The following is a 24,337-nucleotide window of genomic DNA, read 5'->3' on the forward strand; positions in this document are numbered from 1 at the left end:
TGAATACATATCTTTATTAAAATTTTCTTCATTGATTGGGGTATGTTTCTGTGCAGCATTTTACTCTATATTCTAATCGTGTACAACTAATCCCACTAATTCAGGCACTTATTTTCAGTGTTTTAAGTCTTATTCTGTGATGCATTGTATTTAAGCATGTCTGAGAGTACAAAACAATGCTCATTCATTGTTTTGTACTCTCAGCTATGCTTAAATATATATGTAAAAGTTGTCTTTTCACTGTACAAAACGTAAAATTTGTTTTACATGAAACATGTAAAACATGTTTCAGGTGGGCAGGAGCAGCAATGCATAGCACATGCTTCTTGCCCACCAAATACGGAGGATGTGGAAAGGTCAGGGAATGACCTCCGCATATCCCCGGAGTAATATGGCCTTAGTTGCTAATGCTCCTAAAAACCAAACAAAAAAACATGTTTCATGTACAAATTTACATGAAAATCAGAAAAATGGCGACTAAAAATTATCAATCAATGATTTAAATTTTTTGGTCATTCTGAGATGCAGATGAGCCAATGAATGAATTTTTAGCAGTTTTGCCATCTTAAAGTAGGATGAATATCTAGAGTTTAACCCAGCAAGTGTTCTTTCTGTTAGTAGAAAAGATGATTAATTAGATGAAATGCTCAGTTTAGTGTGAAATTACCAATATAGATATCATTGAAATGGCTTAAATACAAGTATTATCCATGGTACATAACAGGCTATCTGCTAGCTTTTGACAATCCTAAAAATTGACTTTGTGAGGTACTTCTAGAAATAATAGAAATGGTAAAATAAGTACATATGCACTGGAGAAGCCTACTTTGAAAGGGATTAATCTTTTGTCCCTATAATTACAATACCTATATTTTCAGAGATTGTCTTGTTCTTTTTGATCAGTTTATACTGGGTGGTTATAAAATAAGTATCCCTGTTCAGGAGACCCTAGTATCAAAATAAGTATCCATGTTCAGGAGACCCTAGTGTCAAAACGGGTAGAGTTAGCACTGTAAAAATCGGTGGGTATGTAATTTAGGATATGGGGAAAAATTTCAAAATTTCCACCACCAGGGGAAAACTGGCGTTGCAGATATGTAAAAGTTGTCATTTACAACTTTTACATATTTACAACAAGATAAAAGCAGAAAGGCCAGCGCCACCATCAATAACCATTATGACTATTACAAAAAAGGAATGTGCTCTTTTAGTAAAACTGTTCTACTAGAATAATAGTAATGCTAATGCATCACTATGTGAATATCGGAAACTTAAAGGTTTGCGTAAAGGATCTTTGATGTCAGTGGGGCTTCGAAAACTAATAAAGAAATTCGAAGCTGGGGAGTTAGGTGTAATTCCAGGCAGAGGACAACTATGTATTGGAATGGAGGTAGTGGATGAAGTGATAGTTGCAATGGTCAGAAAGTGAAACACTACCAGTCAGTAGTGCCAGAGGTGTGTCAAGAGACGTGAACCTTCCTTGATCTACTGTATGTAAAGTGCTTCAAATAATTTTACACTGGTTTCCGTACAAGATTCACATAGTGCAAGGACTAAAGTCTTGTGATCGGCAACGACAAATAGACTTTTCTCTACAATTTTTGGCTCATGTGAAACTTGACGATACATGGGCTCGAATGATCTTGTGGTCTGTTGAGGCACATTTCACTCTTCATGGGGCTGTAGATGCAAAAAACTGCCGAATATGGGGAACTTCTTGTCCATCTACTGTGCATGAAAGACCACTACAAAGTCCATATGTTACAATATGGTGTAGATTAGCATTAGCATTAGTAGAGGCATACGATGCAAGAAAGCAAGCTTATGCAGCATCAGCCAAAAAAAGAATAGTTGTCTTCCTCCACTTTTTGCCTGGTCTGGACAACAACAGCTTTAGCTCGCTAAGCATTTAATTGCAGAAATTTGATACTGATGTATTGTGTTTTTTAGGCAGTGTCCCCATATTCGATTTTTTGTTGTTGGGCACTCTTTGCCTTCTCGCCTGTATGAGACTTGGCAGCTTCAGGGGTAGAAATCTGGCAGGCAATTCCATGTGCAGGTGAAAAAAAAAAGTGGGAAGTTGCTTATAACAAGATATTTTCCTAAATTAATGTATAGAATAAAAAAGCAAGTGGAGAAGTTGCTTTGATTTGTAACTACAGAGAGAAAATTATTTGGAGTTAATCCACACGGCGCGATAATTTCTCAGAACTGATTGTTTGCTCTTTCAGTAAATATAGTGATCCTGTTTTAATAAAATGTATTCAATTTGCTAACACATGAATATAATCCTAATATGTATTAAATTATGTATTTCTTCCCCTTATGATGCCTCTTACACTGCCACCATAAGAGAGAGAGACAGAGATAAAAAAAAAAAACCCTCCATTCATTCCAAATTACTTGTCCAGCTCAGCGTTAAATTTATTTAGGCTATTAGCTTCCACAACAAAAGATGGAAGCATGTTCCATCAATCAACTACCCGCTGGCTAAAGGCAAAATTCTGCACATCTATTCTACAATTATCTTTCCCAGTTTGAAACTGTGTCCCCTCAGGTTCTCAGTCTGAGCAAGAGGAAGAATCCCATCAACATTCAGCTTGCTCAACCCATTCAAGACCTTATACACATCAATCAGATCACTTCGCAGGTGCCTACTCTCCAGGCGCTGCAATTTGCAGAACTTAACTTTTATACGAGCACCCCTTTGTTCTGCTCATCAATCCTCTTGCCCTTCTTTGTACTCGTTCTAGCAACTCTACTTCCTTCCTAAAATGAGGCCTCCAGACCTGGACACAGTACTCTAGGTGTGGCCTGACCATTGCTTTGTATAATGGGATAATCACCTCCCTGTCCCTGCTAGCAAAATTTCTATATATCATTGACAATACTCCATGACCTGCCCTGGCAGCCCATCTGCACTGCTCAGCAAACTTCATATTTGACTGAACAATTACCCCCAGGTCTTTTTCACTTTCCACTTCCTGCCCTGGCAACCCATCTGCACTGCTCAGCAAACTTCATATTTGACTACACAATTACCTCCAGCTCTTTTTCACTTTCCACTTCCCTGAGTGTAGTACCACACAGTTGGTACAGTTCTCTTCAGTTATTGCTACCCATATGCAGTACTTTGCATTTGTCAATGTTAAACTTCAATTGCCACTTCTCAGCCCATTTTCCCAACTTATCTAGATCCAGTTAGAGTAGCATACTGTCTTTACTGTCATCAACAACCCTGCCAACCTTTGTATCATCTGCAAACTTGGACATTAAACCTGATATACCTTCATCAATATCATTAATAAATATACAAAACAACAATGGGCCCAACCCCGAACCCTGGGGAACTCCACGAATAACATTTGTCCACGAAGAGCAGTGTCCATTGATTACCACTATCTGTCGTCTCCCACTCAATCATCCCTTTATCCATTGTAGCAACTTACCCTTAATGCCATACCTCTCCAGTTTGTACAGCAGCTTTCCTGAAATCCAAGTATACGATATAAAAATTATTTTTGGCATTCAGTTCTTTTGTGACCACATCATAGTATCCAATCAAATTGGTCAGACAAGACCTCTCTTTAACAAACCCATGTTGTGTCTTAACTATTACTGCAGTCTTGTCTAGATAATCCTAATGCTTCTTTAACTAGTGATTCCATTATTTTCCCCGGAACACAAGTTAAACTAACAGGTCTGTATTTACTTATGTCACCTTTTGAACCCCATTTGTGAATTGATGATACATTTGCACACCTCCAGTCCAAGGAAACTCTCATAATTATGGCTAAGGGTTTGCTTACTTCCCTTGCTGCCTCCTTTAATATAACTGGATAGATCCTGTGCAGCCCAGGTGCCTTCCTTATGTTTAACTTCAACAATTTCTCCTCCACTTTGCTCTCAGTTATTACAAAATCACATAGTTCCCTGTTAGCATTTGATAAACTTCTGCACTCCCCTCATTGAATAACTCCTCATGTGTGAATGTAGATGCAAAATACTCATTCAGTTTATCAGCTACCTGAACGTGATCATCAATAGCGTACCCATCTATGTCAAGTGGTCAAATCTGATTCATCCCTTTCCTTCTAGAGTTTACATAAGTAAAGAACTCTTTGCATTCTTTGCCAAAGATTTCTCGTAATCTGCCTTCACCTGCCTAATTTCCTTTGTGACTTGATTACAGATTAGTTTATACCTGCCGTAGGCTTCTGTGTCACCTGATACTTTATACGCATCCCATATTCTCCTCTGCCACGAGCCTCATTAAATCATCTGACATCCATTTAGGCTTAAACCTTGAACAGTATTTCTTAGTTGGAATGAAAAGCCTAGTAGCCTCCAAAATTAAGTCCCTGAAGGCTTTCCATTTAGAATTCAACGTTGGTAACATCATCAGTTGATCCCACTGTACAGAATTTAAAAACTGTCTGAGACCTCTGTAGTCACCTTTACGAAAGCAAAAGCCCTTCCCTTCAGCCTCGATGGTAGTTACATCTTTAAGTAATTCCCACATGAGTACATCGTGATTACTGTCACCCAGTGGTTCCTTTATCTGCATATTCTTAATGCATGAATAATCACTGCTGATAATTGCATCAAAAGTGCGAATCTGATAATCAGATTCTCAGCAGAGTTTATAATCGAATGCCATAGTGTTCATGCTAGATGGTGTCCCCCTCCTCACGTTTGTCGACAAGTGAAGGAACTGCTCCATTCAGCATTCGGAAATGATCGCATCCTTTCTAGAGACTTTCCGCAGTTCTGGCCAGCCTGATCATAGATATCAATCCCTGTGGGGGTACCTGAAGGACAGAGTTTATCATGGTGGCATATAGATGCTTGTCGATTTGAAAGCAAGCATTAAACAGCATGTAGCAACATCCCCAATGAGATGCTACGCGAATCTGTTTCACACGCAGTTCTCCATTTTCAGAATGTCGTCTCAAGTGAAGGAAAGCACATAGAACAACATCTGTAGATTTCTAAGTTTTGATATTAAAATCTAATCCAAAGTTAAGTATTCCTTCTCATGTTTACAGTGCTAATTTCTCCTCTGGTGGCCAAAATTTGAACTATTTTTTTTTTCCCTTCTGCAGATTGCTTCCCCATACCCTAAATGACCTACCTACTGATTTTCACAGATCTCTAACTGTTTTGACACTAGGGTATCCTGAATAGGGAAACTTATTTTGTAACCACACAGTATATAGTAAGGAGCCATTAATGAACAAGGTGAAGAACAAAGAAATGAAGAAAAATGAAAATTACCTCTCTGACTAGTGTAAAGCAATTATAACTGAGAGGAGTACTTGAGTATGCTCTAATAAAAAGACAAAAAAAATTTAGGATGGTAATTTTATATTATAAAGTTTTAAGAAAGATAATAATCAAAGCATAAACTAACTGCACATCTTATCTTTCATCCACAGAATGGCTCAGAATTAATCACAGAATGACAGTGGTTTCTGGAAGCATAAATTATTTTGATTAAAAAAACAATTTAATGCAGAACACCAATAACACATAATTAAACCTGATATTTTCATGACTATAGCAGATCAATTAAATATAACTATTTAACTAAAAACTATATTTTATATCTGTTATAACTTAATTTTGTGTGTAATTAAAGTGAGAGGCAGTAGCTTTGAAGAAGTGCTAATATTTAATTCACTTATATATATATATATATATATAGATTTAGTTAAATAAATTTTATTTCTTTTTTATTTCTATTATAACTTAATTTTGTATGTAACCAAAGTGAGAGGCAATAGCTTTTTAGAAGTGCTAATATTTAATTCACTTATATATATATATATATATATATATATATAGTTTTAGTTAAATAAATTTAATTTATTCATTGTTTATATTATATCCAGCTGTGCTCAATTTTCATTTTTATTTCTGGAAATATTTTTAGCACTTTTGGGGCTACTTTGGAGTACACGAATATTTGACCTTTTACTAATGATTGCAGTACTTTTTAATGTATTTTCTCCAAAACAAAATTTTTATTAATTCTACTGGGGGGGGGGGGGGAACCCAATATGAAACTTAGTTATTTATTTTTTACAGTTTTAAAAACCATTAAGCATTCAAAACTTCAAAATTGCACATGCAACACATTTTTTGTTTATTATGTATGTAAAATTCTAATGAGGGCTAAATAATCTAAGAGGAAGCTAACTAAGAGAAAGATGGAAGAGAGGTTGCCAAGGCCAAACATGAATGAGTCACCTGGAGGGATGGGATCTATCGAATTACAATATATTAAGAGAGACAGCAAAAGAGGTTAAGGCAAACCTGTAGCCATAATTATGGGAGAATCCTTGAGCATCCTTTGAGTGAGGTAAGGTTCGTATGGACTGGAGATGCGTGAATGTATCCCCAGTTCACAGAGGGGGGGGGGGTAAAAGGATGAAGTGAGTAATTATTATTATTATTATTAGCCGTATGCTGCACCAGCCAAAAAAAAAAATTCTGCATTACCCTTAGAGAAAGAAAGAGAGAGAGAGAGAGAGAGAGATAGTCAGTCAGAAGTAGAAGGGAATCACCAAGAAAGCAAGAAAGAGAAGAATGATGATATCCAGCTCAGGACCCTGGGTTTGCCAAGCCCATACTCACCAGATAGACTTGTTAGCTTGACTTCTATTGCAGAAAAAATAATAGAGCCACCGCTTGTTAAAGAAGTAATACAGGACCATCTAGAAGGTTGGATGCATTTATATGGCAGTTACAATATGGATTTGTTAATGGGCAATCTTGTACTGATGTTCTTGGAGTCATATTAAAATTAAAGTCCCTCTGGATTCAGTGCTAGGCATCTTATTGTTTTCAATATTTATTAAAGATATTTATTAAAGAAGTCATATGATACAGAGAATGGAACAGATTGGAATGACAATAATCAGAGTATGCTACTGCAACAAATCTAGAAAAATTATGCAGATGGACCAAAAAATGGTAATTGAAGTTTAGCATTAAGGGATGCAAGGTACTGCATATGGGTAGCAGTTATCCCAGAATAACATACCAACTGTGTCGTACCACACTCAGGATAGTGGAGAACAAAAAAAAGATCTGGGAGTAATTGTGCAGTCAGAAATGAAGTTCTCTGAGCTCTGTAGACAGGCTTCTAGAACAGCTCATGATATACAGGAGTTTTGCCTGTAGGGATAAGGAGGTAATCATCTCATTGTATAAGGTGATCGTTAGCCACTTCTTGAGTATTGTATGCAAGTTTGGAAGCCTCATTTCAGGAAAGATGTGGATCTGTTGGAACAAGTACAAAGAAGATTAGTGAGGGACAACAAAAGGGTACTCTTACCAAGAAAGACTTCAGTTCTGCAAATTGAAGTGTCTGGACACAGTACCTGTGAGATCTGGTTGAGTTATTTAAAGCCATGAATGAATTGAGTAAGGTAAAATCTGATGGTATCTTTACTCTTTCCAGATAACACACATGAGGAGGCATAAATTTAAATTGAAGAAGGATGGTTCAAGTTAAATGTGTAGAAATTTGCTTTCTGCCTGACTAGTTGATAGATAGAACAAACTTTCATCTGGCATTGTGGAAGTGAATAGTTTGAATAAATTCAAAGGAGGACCTAGACAAACTATTAGAAAGGATGAACAGGTGATATGGGAAGTAGATTTTAATTTTTTTTGGCTGATGCTGTGTAAGCTTGGTTCCTTGCATCATTTGCCATCACTAATGCAATATTGAAATACACACACATGCATATATATATATAAAAGAAACTATTAGTCACTTCCATTTTCAAGTTTATTTCAAATTAATGCAATCCCACATACACTACCCTCAAAAAAGAGTGGTTTCACATTGCCAGCACCCACTAACTCCAATACAGTGTTATCCCTTTCTGCTTTAGTTGCTTCACACACTCCACTCTGTAGGTAGGCTTACCACCAATGAATTATAGCTGGTATAATCCTCCATTCATCCTGCAGAACAGTAAGTAGTTGGGCTGCCAATGTGAAACATGTTTGAGTGGCCCTCACCTGATATTCCCATAGTGGTGTTTAGGTTCAAACTGAGACTTTGTATTGATTATTCTAACTTTTGTACATTGTCCAGTTCATGAACCATTCTGAAATAGCTAGTAGTATAGAGTGGGACACTATCCTGTTGAAACAAGTGCTGGTAGTATGGAATAGGACATTATCTCGTTGAAATAATCATGGGTCTGTACCAAAGAATTGCCACATTGTATGGGGCATGGAATTATCCAGAATGTTATGGTAGGCATCAACATTCATGGATCCCTGCTCAACCACCAATGGTCTGTGTCCATACCATAATCCCACCTCTGCATTGAACTTCATTATTGGTGCAAATGCACTCCAGGAGTAGATATTCTCTTTGCATCTGATTTCAGCAGGTTAGCAAGATTCTTACTCCATAGAACTGATTTCCCCTTCTCTATAGACTGGTTACAGCATTCATTGCACCATGCAAGTTGAGAGTGCTTATTGTATTTGATAATTTTTGGCTGTGGAGCTCCATACATAGTGTTTTCATGCAGACCTGTAGTTGCAATGAACTTCTGGTTGATGTTTTTATAGGGATGTGTGATGAGATCGTTGTACTACCCTTCAGAGTACCTTCTGGTCACATGGAGTGAGTTTCCGTGATCTTCCATTGTGTTGCTGAAGGCTGTTAGCACCATCATTCTTCCATTTCACAATGACAGTACTAATATCACTGATGGTTGAATTTTGATGGTATATACTTTTTTTTAACAAATGCATGAATTGATAAGCCAGCAATGTGGCAGCCAACAACAACAACATCCCTCTCAGAGTCAGATAGCTTGGTTCTATGTGCCATAATGAGAACAATTAACTTTCTTGCTTACCTTTTTTATATGCTGGTCTGTTTATCTGGCATGGTCCAGTGAACTATGAAAACTGTAGTGTCTGGATACTGTTCTGGAGAACAGTGTATTTCTGCTTATTATATACAGAGTGAGCAAAATTATATATACACACTTTAAAAATCCAGAGTTCACAACTATATGATTACCAACCAGACTCCATTTCTGGTCCAGGTGATGAGCTGTTTTCCATTCAAATCAATCAACAGCAGCTCCTTCAAGCCATCAGCTAGCTGCATCCCTCATGCACTGCTGGGGGATAAAGTCCTGCATTTCATCATAAAGTGCCTCAATCCATATATTCTTGATCCTCTGCTCTACTTGTTCAAATCCATCCTCTCTCATAGAGTGTTTCATGCATCCTGGAGCAAATACGCTCTCGCTCCACTACCTAAAGTTCAACTACCAGCCCAGCTGATTGGTGATATCCACTACATTCATGCTCCTAAAGTTACTGGAAAAAGTCCTTCTGCATATAACACGCCATCTTCTTCTACAACCACCAAAGCAACTCCATTACGTTCTCCCTAATAGAGCAACTGTCTCCAACTTTCTGGCAGTCCATACGGCAATCCTAAATGCATTTGAGGCCAGATCAGAAATGGCGGTGGTTTTTGCCAATATCGAAGCTGCTTTTGATAGCCTCAACATCACAACCATTCTGAATCTAAGAAATTTCTTCCGGATAAAAGGTGACGTTTTCGTTTTTCTGCACTCACTCCTCTGGAATAGAAACCTCACTCATTGCAACCACTCCTATACCCGATCCATCAAGGCAGGTGTGCTGCAAGGTGGTGTTTTATCGGGGTTACTTTTTACCGCCCTCCTTATTCCGTTTGTGTGTAACAGAGATGATGTTATTACCTACACCAACAATATAAACTTCCTAACAGAAATACCACCATCAGCCGACAGAGGGGTGATCATATCGGAAATCTGTAATAAGATCTTTTTTTTTTTTTTTTTTTTATGTGAACCCCAAACACGAGAGGTATTAGAACCTATAGTACTTAGTACCGTGCTTGGGTTGGAGGTTGAGAAGATGAAAGAAGATATTTGTTGACATTGGACTTGAACTTCTGTAGATTGTAATTTTCAGGAAATATGTATGAAGGAAGGTTGTTCCAGAAAACGGCAGTTGAATGAATAAATGAGGAAGATGAAAAATTGGTTCTGTGGGTTTGAAGTTGGACAGTAAATGGTTGTTGGCTGGTGGCAGCACGTGTTCGGACTGTTTTGAAAGAGAGAGCGGGAATTATAGAAGCCAATTCAGAAGAACAGTGCCCATGGAAGTATCTGTAGAAGAGGAACACAGCAGAAACAGTATGGCTATGAGACAGCGAGTGGAGAGACTCAGAGATAAGTCATTAATTAACCTAACTGCCCTCTTCTGAATGGAATCTAGAAGCTTGAGAGAGGGATTGGGGTCACTGCCCCAGATGTGGGAACAATATTCCATGGTAGGGCAGATTTGTAATTTGTACAGAGTGAACAGTTGTTTGGAAGAAAAGTAACGCCGAGAGTAAAAGAGAAAAACAAGTTTTTTAGATGCAGAGGAAGCAATATTTGTAATGTGCTTGTGCCAAGAGTGATTAGACATCAGGGTAATCCCCAAAATAGATATATCAACTTGCCCAGAAATCAGAGTATCACTGATTGAGCAGGGTAAGGTTTCTTAAAATGGAAAGTGGAATGCAATGTGCTATCGTCGGAAAAACTATGGATAGGATTTCCAGTCAATGAAAGAAGGTCATTAATATACAAGAGGAAAAGAGTGGGGTAAAGAACTGAACCTTGGGGGACACCAGCATTATTGGAGAAGTTAGAAGACAGAGAGCCATCTACCATCACCCTCAGTGAGCGATTAGAGAGAAAACTGAATAACCAATTACAAAAGACAGTTGGCAAACCATAAGATGGAAGCTTGTTTAGAAGATCTTTATGCCAAACACGATCGAAAGCCTTTGAGATGTCAAGAGCAACTGCTTGTGTTTCACCGAACGTTTCCATTGAATTAGTCCATAAATGGGTAACATAAGCCAGAATATCACCAGTGGATCGACACTGATGAAATCCATACTGGTGATCATTGATCAGATGGAAGGTTTGAAGGTAGTTTCAGATTTGACAGTTAATTGATTTTTTCATTACTTTAGAAAGAGTAGAAGTAATTGCAATGGGACGATAATTGGATTTGTCGACCTTTTTAGGAACTGGCTGGTTGAGCAAATTTCCAAGCAGAAAGAAAAATGCCTTTGGAATAAGAAAGTGAAAAAAGGCGGCAAAGAACAGGAGTACGTTCAGAAGCACAGGTCTTAAGAACAAGTGGAGAAATACCATCAGGACCTGGAACTTTCTTAGCATCAATATTTGTCAAAATCCTTCTGACATCCTTTTGACAGAAGACCACTGGAGGCATTGGATGGAGCATGGTGGGAGATGTTTTACCATGATCATTAATACATGAGTTGGAAGAAAAATGGGTTGCTAGCAGGTCAGCTTTAACCTTGGCTGAAGTGACAACAGAACCATTTGCTTTTGACAGAGGTGGGAGCAGAGATGGGCAAAAGTTGCGGCCAATAACTTTGGCAAGAGACCGGAATGCTCAGCTACCATTAGGGCAAGAAGCAAGTTTTCTACTCCTAGCCTGTTCAAAATCTAGTTTGGACTGATTAATAACTGCTTTACAATTGACACGAACTTTAATGTAGGCAGAAAATGAAACTGAAGAATTAGAAACAAGCCAATTACGATATGCAACATTCTTCTCTTGAACAGCCTTAGCACATTTATTGGAAAACCGAGGTTTAGATAAAGGATGAGATTTTAAAGTGGAGTGTGGAATAAAGGATTCCATTCCTACAAGAATAATTTCACTGAAACGATCTGAGCAAACGTTGACATCAGAAGTTTTGAAACAGTAATCCAACCAAGGAAAAGAAGAAAAGAAACCTCGCAGGTTATCCTGTTTTGCATTTTTGTAATGCCAAACAACATGAGGTTGGGAATAGCCATGAGATAAAGGCTCCATTGGAGATGAGACAATCACCAAGTTGTGATCTGAGGTGCCTTAAGGACCACTGACTTTGACCTTCTATTTAGAAGAGTTGTTTGTGAGAAAAAGATCAAGTGTGTTGGCTGTATGATTAGGATTGTCCAGTGTTCTTGTAGGTAAATGAACAATCTGTGCAAGGTCATTAGTAATTGAAAAGCTTCAGCATCTTGACCAGCTGGGTTGGTGTGACTAGAAAACGAAACCAGCTGGAGTTGTGAACATTAAAATCACCAAGGAAAATTACTTCACTGTTAGGAACATTGAACTGTAGAAAGTCAAATTGCAAAGAGAGGAAGTCAAAGAGCTCCAAGTGATTAGTGGAGTTGGGAGAACGATAGAGATAACAGATGAATTTCACAGAATGAGGTAGAAAAATTTTAAGCCAAAGAAGATCGAAAAGAGGAGATTCCAAATTACCAAGTCTCTGACAGAGAATATTTGAATGGACATATGCACAAGTACCACCTTTGAGACGAAAGGAATCATACAGCGAATAATTTGGGCAACTGAGATGAGCAGTAGTTGAATCAACTGATAACTGAGATTCTGTCAGAAAAAGTACATGGGGTTTGGCAGACTGCAAGTGGAAATGGACATCATTGAGATTAGAATTAGAATTGAGATTAGCATTGCATATTTGTGAAATGAACTAGGAAGTGTTTGGGAGGTTTAGATCCTTTCGCAGATAAGCTTACTCTATTAGTTTGACAATTCATGGTGTATTCAATAGTGAGAAAAAGTGGGAGGACATGCTGTATGAAGTAATGAAATTTTTGGATATGGCATACACATTATAGGAATATACCCAGATCCTTGACATAATGCGGCTTCAACAATGTCTCCGCATACACACCACTCGGACTCCCTCCAATTGCTATTCGGGAGAGTGGAGGTAGCAAGATTATACACTAGCTGATCCGGAAGCCTCCTAAAGAGCTACCAATAGGTTCGGTTCGGTGTGCTAACTAGCTGCTGGCCTGCAAACACAGTTTTAGAGTGTGCCATCGAAATGTAAGGAAGATTGGATCTTGCCATGATATCCTCAAAAGTTTTAGTCATACTCCATGATGGAAGATTGGGAAAGGGTTGACCGGAACTTAGCTCTGGAGGCAAAACGTGGGTTCCACTACTTCAAGCCTCCAATAAGCAAAGTGGTGGTATTGCACCGGTTGATGAGTGTTATCTACCACCTAGTATTGACTGCTAACACAGAGGGGTGGTATTCCTCGATGTGGTGTGGGCACCACAACTCGACTGCTGCTTACGTTGGTTTACACCTAGATGGTCGCTCACAGTCTGCTTGTGCATGGGGGTTATACCCAGGATTACTAACCCACCATCGTGAAGGTGCAAGCAGAGGATTTGGCTATCACAGACCATCCGGACTTTGCCGAAATTGGGTCCGCTTGACTTTAGTGTCACCCGAATATCAGTTCCATTAGCGTTTTAGACTCCCTGGTATCAAGTACAGCTTGTCTGGCATATCTGAGAGAATGTCTGACAACTCATACCAATATCACCTGGTATCTGCTGTGAGGCGCAGACTGCCACGTCGCAGGTACACTGACGCATGGTTTCACAAGAAAATGCGAAACCATATACTGAACAACTTAATACAGGCCTGTGAAATATTCTAACTTATAAGAATCTATATGTGCTTTGTATATATGAACATGTATATACCTTGATGTACTGTCTGCCTCAGAACTATGTATATACTCATAGCTATATATCTGGATATATCTATAGCATGGTTTAATGCCACGTTTTTAAGTTAATTTCATGTTATTATCTTTTTGTTATGCTGTATATGTTTTTGTATTACTCCATAACCTTGTCAAGCTCCTGGCTATGGCTGGCACATTATTGTATCTTTACTGTACAATAAAGATTTCTTCTTCTTCTTCTTTGTGAATTAGATGGTTGATTTTTATTATTTATTTTTTCAGATTAATTGAAATCCATAGTAATGTTGTAAAACATGAAATTAAGTTTTGATGAGAGAATGTCAATTTAACTTGTACTGGAAGTTTGAAAATGTCATGGAGGTTCAGCATGCATAGGAAAGACAGTGTGGAAACAAGAGTGCCTACTCATCTAACAATAACCCATCTGCATAATAAATTTGAGAAACATGGAATTGTACACATTAAGGCAAGTAATTAATTAATTTATCAGTAAGGCAAGCAGTGGGAGAAAAAGGACAAGAAGTATTGAAAATGTTGAAGCTGTCATGAATGCATTTGAACATTCTCCCACAGAAGTCAACAAGGCATCGTTCATCATCAGCCGACCGGGCTAGCATGGTGGGTAAAATGCCTGCCTGGCAACCCAAAGGTTACGGGTTCGAATCCTGCCTTGTGCTTGGATCAGAGTAAAATGCAAAAACTTTGGGAGGTGCATTATAGCCACAGAAGCTGATGCGCCAACAACTAACAAAAAAAAAAAAAAAAACTGTTCATCAAAACTGCAAATGAGTCAGTTGAGTGTTATAAGAATCTTAAAGGCCATAAATTTGAAGCCTTTTAGACCTCAATTACTGTATGCAATACAGAAAGATAATCCAGAGTGACAAACACAATTTTGTGAATGGTATTGTCATAAAAATTTTGGAATCGGCACTTTTGAGGATGCAGTTGTAGGATCAGATGAAGCCACGTTCAAAATAAATGTACATTTGAGTCAACTGTGTTTACTGGGCCAGTGCAAAGATATTATTGTTCATCATAACTTCCTCTGAGTTGTGCTCAGAGGAAGTTATGATCTTGCAGGTGTATTGTTCAGAAACATTATCATTATTAGCCATATGGTGCAAGAAAGCCTGAGACTTTTGCTTCACCAGGCAAAAAAAAAATTTCTGAGTTACCCTGAGAGAGAGAGAGAGAGAGAGAGAGAGAGAGAGAAATCACTGAGAAAGAGAATGATGATAATTATCCATGTTTCCTGGTAGTGAAATAGCAAAAAACATGGTTGTGGAAGAACAAAAACAATGGGCATTGTTAGGGCAATCTGCTCATAGAGGAGAAGGAGAGGTATGAAAACGTTCTATTCTTTTAAATTTCCACAGATCGCAGTAATCAAAGTTTCAAGATACAGGCCATTGTGGTGTCTTTCATATTAAAAATAATCATAAAATCAAAAGCAGCCTGCTCTCACTGCTAGTATTGAAATGTGAATCTACAGGGTACAATGTTGGGCATCTTCTGAACGACCTGAATGCTATATGGCATTCCTTCAAAAAACTAGCATTTAGTGTTGATAATGTGCCTGTTATGATAGGCCTAAAAACTGGAGTAATAATGGTAGTATTAAAAGAGGAGACTGAGTGCTTAGAAGCAATAGTCTGTCCTTGTCATCTTATTAGTTTGTGTGCTGAAAAGGGAGCTGCATGCCTTCCTGTGAGAATAAATGTATATTTGGCACTAGAGTAAAATTGATTGGTAACGAAGAAAACTGACCATTTAGATTTTAAATGACGCAAATTATGTCACTTCCTATTAGGTGGCTGTTAGATTTTAAATGATGTCACTTCCTAACTGGTGCTAATGATGCTAACTCAGTCACTAATGTTGATTTGGTAGGGTAAGTAGTTAATTCAGTAGAATAAGTTCATGCTAAGATACGGAAATGACATCACGTCCTGAAGGTTCTAACTCAGTGAGTAACGTTGATTTGGTAGAGTAATCAGTAGGTAGTAATATTATGCAAGAATAAAAGCTTTGAAGCCACCGAAGAAGCCTCTCGTGTTGGAAAGGAATGAGTTAAAAAACATGAAGAACTTTCACACAAAACCATTTTATTGCTTAAAATTTAAACGGCTTTGATTCAAAAACGCAACAATAAAACAATGTGACGTCATACTAGTCTACAAATGGATTTTGCTAACTATTGAATTGTAAAAATACCTATAAAAGTATTTCAAAAATGGCTAAAACTCCAGCTGAGGAAAATCGAGAGAAGTATACAAAATAAAAGCTTCAAAGCCACCGAAGAAGCTTCCCATGTCAACAAAAGAATGAGTTCAAAAACATAGAGAATGAAAAAAAAAATGCAATGTAATAAAATCTGCTTCTCAAGAAGCTGGACTGTCGACATCACAAAATTATATTCAAGAACTTCCTGAAGATTTCGATCCAGAAGATTTGAGTTGAAATGAATTACCTGAGAATTTTCAGTTGATTCATGATCCGACTAGACAGAGTATACTGCAACAACCAGCTTGGATTGCATCATACAAAAAGAAACAAAATCATATTTCAGCTCCCTCAGCCTATGCAAGAATAAAAGCTTCAAAGTCACCGAAAAAGCTTTCCATGTTGACAAAAGAACAAGTTCAAAAACAGAACGAAAAAAAAAATGCATTTTAATAAAATCTGCTTCTCAAGATTTTGATCAACATTAACCTTCTACATAGATTCTTATCAAGAAGCTGGACCATCGACATCATGAAATTATATTCAAGAACTTCCTGAAGATTTGAGTTCAAATGAATTACCTGAGGATTTTCAATTGATTCCCAAATCAGCTAGACAAATTATACTGCAACAACTAGCTTCGATTGCATCATCCAGAAAGAAACAAAATCATATTTCAGCTCAATTGCCTGTTGTAGACATTTGACAGGTTCAACAGTAGTCGAGCATGAAATCATTTACCAGAACGTTGAACATGACCGTAACTCCTATAAAGAATTTGCACAACAATTTCTGAAAAATATATTTGGAGCTGTTTTTGATATCTGTGATTGATTATGGTATGAAATGATTCCATTCCAACATTTTCGAAGAGCAATGGTTTCGTTTATCCTACAATTCCACCCCATCTGTCTCAATTGGATTTAGTAACCGAGCAACTTATTTCTCCTCATATACCATTCATGCAAATTAGAAGACTAAGACATGGTTTCAGCCAATACTTTTTGGGCCAAATTATAAATGTTCCTGTAAATGTTAATTTGATGGTGAATCATTTTCCTCGGAGAACAGATGACGATTATTGCTTTAACGTTGATATCAAACGTTAAAAAAATACACAAATCTAGTTATTTAATGGGCTTTATTCATAAAAGAGATGTAAGGATTTGGTTAAAGTATCTACTCCTTTGTCTCGTCTGTATGATATTGAGATTGATGAAGCATTCTTTGATGAAAACTTGGAACACGATAATGCTCCTACATGTGATGAAATGAGTGAAGCTATACCAATTGAAGAAAGTTTAGTTGCTCAACAACAAACTCTTTGTGGAGCGATGACAAATATTTACGAATAGCTCCTGGTGAACAAAATGTTCACAAAATTGCTTTTTGACGAATATGCCAAGGAATTGTTCTTTCCTACCATTTTCCTCCGTCAGTATCAAGAATTTACAGATAATTTAAAAGTTACACCGTTTATGATGGCATTGAGTGAACTTTGTCGTTCAGATCAGTGTGAAGTGATGCCTTATCATCTTAATATGACCATGAAAATAATGAGAATAAGAATGTGAGATTTGTTAACAGTTGCTTTTAAATATGTCGGAAAAGACACTAAACTCACCAAAGAACAAATCCAATCTTGAGAATACATTAATAACTGCATTGAAAACAATTTGGCATTTTTGAAATAAATTCCTAATTCCATTTATTACTGGACACAACATAAAAGAAATCTGTTTGCAATGATCGTTCTTAATTTTGAGTGCAAATGAAATCGGTTGGCCTGTTGCTAAAAATTTTATGCAAATTAAAACATGGCGGTTTGGATTTCCCTGATGAGCAAGCAGAAGCTCTTAATTTTATGGAAAAGGTGATATTAGTTAATGAAGATGCAGTAATATGTGCTATTCATTTTAATTAACTTTTGGGTTGTATTTTAACTTTACTTCAGTCTAAGCATTTCAGTTAATTTAAGCTCCTAAGAACCTGTGGGAAATGGTATGAATGCGATAGCTATGTTAAATCAGCTCGTCTCCATTTCTACTTTAAAAGCCTCTGGTAATATCAAATTCCAAACTCATAAACATACTTTTACTTGTTACACAAGGATCTAAGCTACTGACAAACAGGTTTGCCATTTTGAAGCTTCATTTATGCCATCATGATGTACAATGATTTTAATTCCCATGTCAAAAACACTCGATGAGTCAAATATAATGCTGAATGCAAGAAATTGTGGAAGAATCTAGAGGACAACAAATATACTAGCACTGATTACTTCTTTAAAGAAAATCCCATTCATTCGGAATCATACTCAATCTATTTACTTTGAGCTGGTATTACTTGACCAAAAAGTCTTTCTGAAACGAGAACCTTATCAAAAATGGCATAACCCCTTCAATCCTTTTAGCATTTTAAAGTCTAACATGGACATTCAATTCATCACCAAAGATATTCTTGTGCTGCTTATGTCATCGAATATGTAAATAAGACCAATCGCAGGATTAGCAATCTACAATGTAAAATTATTGAAATTATGAACGAATATCCTGAGTTTGACATCGTTGAAATTACAAGAAAATTAAGCATTGACATGCTCAACTCTGTCGAAATTACTAGTCAAGAGGCTGCTTGATATTTGCTTCGTCAACCAATGTCTGAAAGTTCAGTTGTAACTTATATACCTACTGTGTGGCCTATCGAGCGGCAGGGTAATAGAAAATTGAACAAAGAAATAGAACAAGAAAACATGGGTGACGATTCTACCAACATTTGGAAAGAAAATTGGTTTAATAAGTATGAGAAAAGATTTCCAGAACTAGAAAATGTTATTTTAGCTAACCGTTGTCAATTATACTTACACCTTGGGATGTGAATATCGACTTCGTCAATATCCAAAAATACTTCAATATTGAAACTATAATATAGCCAACTGTGAAATTAATATAAAAGAGAGATGATTACTCTTCATTTACCTTTTCGAAGGGAAGAGGAGGAAATACTGTCTGAAATGAAATTTCTCACTTTGTATGATGAACATGAACAAATCATTTTAGAACATTGTAAAAATTATGAATCTGATTTAGATATTCACAAAACTATGGAAATCTGTTGTGAAATATACTATACTGACATAGAAGCCGATGTAGCCATCATCTGTGATATACAAACTTTGCAATGTTGATTCGTGAAGACACTGATCCATTTAAAGATTTCTTCAAACACCCAGACAGTGAAATGAATAGCTATCTTCGACAAGCAACTTTAAATCAGTTTGGTGCAATAGCAAAGAAATGAGAAAATTTAATGCCGAACATTCAGTTTTGGAATTTATTGCGAAAAGCTAATTTAAAACAGGAAGGAATTTTATTGCATGTCATTTATACTTTACTTCTAACTAATCGTCAACCTATCCAAATATTCCTTACTGGCCCTGCTGGCTGTGGCAAGACGTTCACGATTTGATTATTGACGGAAGCTTATAATTGTTTTACTAGCACTGATAATTTCTGTAATGCTTATATAACTTGTGCTTCTACTGGAAAAGCCATGACTTGTGCTTCTACTGGAAAAGCCATGACTTGTGCTTCTACTGGAAAAGCTATAACTTGTACTTCTACTGGAAAAGTTGCTATTGAAACTTTTCCAGTAGAAGTACAGGAAAAGTTTCAATAGCAACTTTTCCAGTAGAAGTACAGGAAAAGTTGCTATTGAAAACAATTTGGCATTTTTGAAATCAATTCCTAATTCCTAAATATTAATGGTACTACCTTGCACACTGCATTGAAAATTTCAATATCAAAGAATTTACCTCTGTCTTATGAAGTTGCTCAACAATATTGTACTCTTTTCAAATATGTATGTATTTTCATTATCGATGAAGTTAGTATGATTGGAGCTGAATTTTTATCTCAGATAGAGGTGGATTAGACATTTTTTTTTGATTGGTGATTTGCTACAGCTGCATCCCCTCCCCCCCTGTGTGAGCAATGCCTATTTATCAACAGCTTAAGCATTGCATCACAGGCCCCAATCTTTGGCATGGGTTACAATATTAAGAACTCAATGAAGTAATGAGACAGTCGAATTCAGAATTCTCTAGAATGTTGACTAAAATCAGAAACGGTGTTCCGTTAACTGACGATGAACAAGAACTTATCAAGTCGAGATTTGTGAGCAAAGAACAAGCGGACAATTTGTGTTATGATGGTGTTCATTAATATTTGAAAACTAAATCTGTGAACAATTCTGTGCTAAATTCATCATTCGAATACAGTTATGTCGATTGCTCAAGATATATTTGTCGGGTGCAGAGATGCAGAATGTGAGGCTCATGTGTGACAAAAACTTAATAAAATGGCAGTATTAGACACCGATGGATTACCATACGAATTTCCTTTACTTATTGGCAAACCATACATGATAACCATTAATATTGACATGTCCAATGGTCTGGCTAATGGAGCTTTAGGAAAATTGGCGTGTATTAAATATGATGAAGAGACTAGTTGTATTAAGCGTCTTTGGTTGAGATTGCCAAGATCGTCTGCTATGGGTCGACTTGATAGAACGAAGGCTTATCGGTTTGCTATGGCTAGGAGAAATCAATTTAGAAGCTGTACCCATCACAAGAAGAAGCTGAACTTTTAATAACAACAGAACGATCTCGGCTAAACATAATCATTTTCCACTAATACCAGCTTGTGCTATTACTATCCATAAATCTCAGGGAGGTACTTTCAATTCCATAGTTTATGAATACGAGAAATGTCACAAACAACAACTAGTTTATGTTGCATTATCTCGAGTTACCAATATTAATGATCTTTGCATTATTGCTGCAAATGGAGGAAAGAAATTTTATCATGGATTGAGAAACGCTACATTCACTGTTCCACTTCAAGCTGAAATGACCAGGGTGTCAAGTAATCCTCTACTTACATGCAAGATACTTTTTATGAGTTCATCAGTAAACGACAAGATCTTTCCATTCTAACGTTAAATTGTCAAAGTTTATGTGCCCTCAGTGACGATCTCACTGATTCACACACAACAATGCAATTTACTTTTACTTTCTGTAATGTGGCTAAATAACAAAGAATAAGTAAGCATACCTAACTTCGATTGTGTCGTTCAATTCAAACAAGAAGATCAACAAGCTGGTGGTGTGGCATTTTATCATCAGAGAGAAAATCGTACTCGTGTTGTTGCTTCTCATATGGAAGTGATTTATCAACAAACTGTTGGCAAATCCATGAGTGTTAGACCTGTTGGATGGAGACATTTGTGCAGCTGAATGCCTACGTCCTGATGGTCAAATGATATTGTCAATAGTCATTTACATTTCACCTAAACAAAAGATCCAACACATCATTGAATTCAGCCATTTCGTTTTACTTTCTTACACGATCAAAGGAGCTGCATTGTTACAATAATTTTCTCACAAGAAATGCGACCAAATACCAATGATATTTTGGGGAGATTTCGACTTTAATTTTTCAATCCTCAATCCAAACCTTTGACTGATTTCTTAGAAAATAAATTTGGACTAATGTTAAATACTTCTAGATCTGTATCGACTATTAATCATGGAACTATAATTGATGCTGTATTTCAAAGATGTTTACACTCTTTACAATCTCAAGTGTATGTATCATATTTTAGCTATCACAAACCCATTGTAAACAAATTACCTATTGAACATGTATTGCAACCGCAAATTCTTAAAATTTCGAAAAAAATAAATGCTTTAAAATGTTAAACAAGTTCAGATTCTTTTCATACTAAACTCCTTTAACCTCGTCCAAGCCAAGGATGTTTTCACCTAAAATAAAACATCTTTTGTGCTTACAGGATACATACAATGCTTTTATTTTATATAGAAGCACTGGAAGGTTTGACAGCCCCCTCCCCATCTGTCATAAAGCTATATTCTGGAGACATCCTCATTGAGACAAAAGTGATAAGCACTCAGTATAGCTCCACCAAGCTACCTCCTTTGGAGGAATGTCAATTACTATAACACTACATAAGACACTGAACTCATCCCGAGGGGAACCTTCTTGAAGTGTCTGAAAAGGAAATCGGTTCACAGCTAAAATTGCAAGAAGTGACAGCTGCAAAATGAATATTCATATGTAGGGATGGGAATCTAGTCCCTATGAGAAACATTGTCCTTACTTTCAATTCACCGACATCTCAGAATTCATTAATGCTGGGTACTTGCACTGTCCAGTAAGGCCTGTTTTAAGTGTCAAAAATATGGACACTCACAAATGGCCAGTCATGGTGCCCTTGTATGCATTCACTGTGTTGCAAAGGACCACAAAATTACTATCTTTTTCAGCTACAGGACCTACATCTATTAACTGCCAAGGCAAGCACATTGCTTATTCATGAGCATGCCAGCTGTGGAAAGAGGAGAAATATACAGAGATTAAAGGCAGAGCTGAACTTATCATATCATGATGCAAGAAAAGCTATAAACCTATAAATAGCAACAAATCTTAACACATTCACTGTTGGAGTGCAAACTTGCATAAAAATGAATTGCCAATGCTGTGCTGTAATGCGGCTCTTTATAATATGTTATCTGATACTGAAATACAATTCTATTCAAGTGATGTCGATTCTGAATCTTGTTAAAATGCAACTGTTGCAGAGAAATAATCCAATTGAGAAATGATATCATATCAAAATCTAGAAAAGATGTAAGTTACACTGCATAAAAAGAACCCTTGCAAATATAAGAGGCAGCAAGCGTGTTTATACGTGTAGAAGATTGCAGGGAGATAATCCATCACACAAAAAACTGAAATAACTATTCCACTTAAAGGATCATTTACTTCCATTGTATGCTGTATATTAAGACAAAAAATCCCACACAGAGGCGCCTCCGTAGCCAGGTGGGCAGGAGCAGCAGTGCGTAGCACACGCTTCTTGATTAGACCGGGGTTCGAGCCTGTGACCACCAAATGCAGAGGATGCGGAAAGGTTAAGGAATGACCACCGCATATCCCCGGAGCAATATGGCCTTAGTTGCTAATGCTCCTAAAAAAAAACCAACACAGAATAACCAGTCAACTGCTACTCCTATATCAATACCATTTATTGCATTGCCTCAACAGAAACCTTATGATAAAGGGAAACCTCCAAAAACTGAAGTACTCCTTGTTGTCACACAAGAAAAAATGGATGTTGAGGTGAAGGATGTGCTAGATGACTTGATCTTGGAGCTATTTGCAGAGGAAGAAATGGACACAGGATAGCATCCATACTTCCCTGAAAAAAAAAAATAATAAATCTAAAACTAAAAAAAAAAAAAAAAAAAACCTAAGAAAACTATGCCCTCAGCAATTCAGAAGCTGGCTGACAGATCCATCAAACTCCAATAATGGCCAAATTCATAGTGAAATTTCTGTGAATTCCAATAGAATGTTGATGACATCAAGCCCCTGCTCCATTAGCAGAAGAAAATTTGTCTCTGTTTGCAGAAGACATCTAAAGGCAAATATGAGGACCCCACTTTAAGGAATGTCAGCCTGATAACTAAAGATAGTAGGGATGGGGTTCCTCATGGAGGAATAGCCATCCTAGTGGCCAACCATACCTTTCTAAATCCTCTTATTGCCAACATAGAGGCAGTTGGCAATAAGAGGTCACCTCTTTGTTGGGTTTGTCTTGACAATCTCTATATTTTACACCTGGAATGAACACCTCCCAGATAGACCTTTATCTCATTACACAACTGCTTTCTCATATTCTCTTATTAGAGGATCTCAATGTACATAGTACCCTGTGGAGTAGTGCAGACATTAATGTGAAGACATGTTCAAAAATAACAAGCTTTCCCTCTTAAATGTGGGAACATACACCTTTCTTCACATGCCTACCCATACATTTACTGACATTAATCTCTCTCTCTCACTTTTTTTTTTGCATAGGAAGTCAAAGAAAATCCCTAGAAAGAGATCCCTTGATCACTTCCCTGTGATATCTCTTCTGACAGAGAAAGGACCATGTCAGCCCCTAAGGATGTCATGGTGAAGGTTGGATAAAGCTGCTTGGCATGCCCAGTCAGTGATGCAGAGATACACATTACAGAAGGTATTATTCATACAGCTGCAGTTGCGTGCAGATGTTTTGCAAATCTGCAAAACATCAGCATGGTTTTCACCATTGCAAAAACTTTGGTTTCGCATATCCCACCACAGAAAATTTAATATCCTTTAAATCTGCACACACATGTGAAAACATGGTATATTCAACATCAGAGCCACAAGGAATCTTGGTTCCATTCCATTTCCTCTATAGCTTATTCTGTTAGCCCAAAAGCAGTCTGGGATAAGATCCAAAAAATGAAGGGAAAATGTCTACTATGTCCTTCAGTGATTCTAGAGATAGTGATTCTACTGTGACAATGGATGTCCAAATGTTCTAGGGAAGACATTTTC

At 37.1% G+C, this 24,337-nt stretch overlaps 1 protein-coding gene across 1 annotated transcript in view; it reads left to right on the forward strand.

The window, feature by feature from the left end:
• Positions 1 to 24,337, forward strand: part of LOC150087268 (Fanconi anemia group A protein-like) — a 202,739-nt gene that overhangs the window by 77,492 nt on the left and 100,910 nt on the right. The gene's annotated exons all lie outside the window — the stretch shown is intronic.

This window comes from Mastigoproctus giganteus, chromosome 4, assembly GCF_048544385.1.
Source record: "Mastigoproctus giganteus isolate SK-2022 chromosome 4, ASM4854438v1, whole genome shotgun sequence".
Lineage (NCBI taxonomy): Eukaryota > Metazoa > Arthropoda > Arachnida > Uropygi > Thelyphonidae > Mastigoproctus > Mastigoproctus giganteus.